Source organism: Myotis davidii, unplaced genomic scaffold, assembly GCF_000327345.1.
Source record: "Myotis davidii unplaced genomic scaffold, ASM32734v1 scaffold448, whole genome shotgun sequence".
Taxonomy (NCBI): domain Eukaryota; kingdom Metazoa; phylum Chordata; class Mammalia; order Chiroptera; family Vespertilionidae; genus Myotis; species Myotis davidii.
In genome coordinates this window covers 577,429-578,000 of record NW_006383009.1, presented here as the reverse complement: position 1 = coordinate 578,000, position 572 = coordinate 577,429, and the positions used below count along the sequence as shown (strand labels likewise).

At 50.7% G+C, this 572-nt stretch overlaps 1 protein-coding gene across 4 annotated transcripts in view; it reads left to right on the top strand.

Annotated features, from left to right (window-relative positions):
- Positions 1–518: 518 nt before the first annotated feature.
- PPP3CC (protein phosphatase 3, catalytic subunit, gamma isozyme) overlaps positions 519–572 on the top strand; it is an 84,087-nt gene continuing 84,033 nt past the window's right edge. For 3 of the 4 annotated variants that reach the window (XM_015557756.1, XM_015557754.1, XM_015557753.1), the window contains exon 1: positions 543–563. The gene's annotated coding sequence lies outside the window, so the exon portion shown is untranslated. Of the gene's footprint in view, positions 564–572 lie in introns of all 4 variants that reach the window. The other variant, XM_015557755.1, reaches the window with a different exon arrangement.

The following is a 572-nucleotide window of genomic DNA, read 5'->3' as shown; positions in this document are numbered from 1 at the left end:
CATAACTCAGGGTCCGGTTCCAGGGTATACCTCCCCGATACGGAAGTCTATAGTAATGCAGGCTTGGGTTTACCCCCTATAGTCTTGGAGCTGTCCTGAAGAATGTCCTGCTACGATGGCAATGTCCTATTTTACCATGTCGCCAGCCACAGGTAATTATTGAGCACGTGGCTAGTGCCCTTAAGGTACCGAATATTTACATTTTCATGCAATTTAAAGGCTCATAGCACCTATGACGTCTTACTGGCCACCGTAGGGACCGTTAACCTATAATCTGGTTTGCCTATAATTTGCATATACACCCTTGCATCTCTGTTTCAATGTTCCATTATTACTGCTAAAATCAAAACACAGCTGACTTGGCTAGGCACTGTACCCGGGGAGGGAGGGCAGTCCAAGACAGACAGTGTCTGCCCTAGGCTTACAGTTTAAGGAAAGAAAGGGTCCGTTTTAACCTAGCGAGGAGCCGGATTAAGGCTCTCGGGAGAGACTGGCCCCTCGGGTTGCTCAGTGAACAAGAGCGGGGCCCGCAGACACCGCGCCAGCCGCCGGCGGGGAAGGAAGTCCCGTCT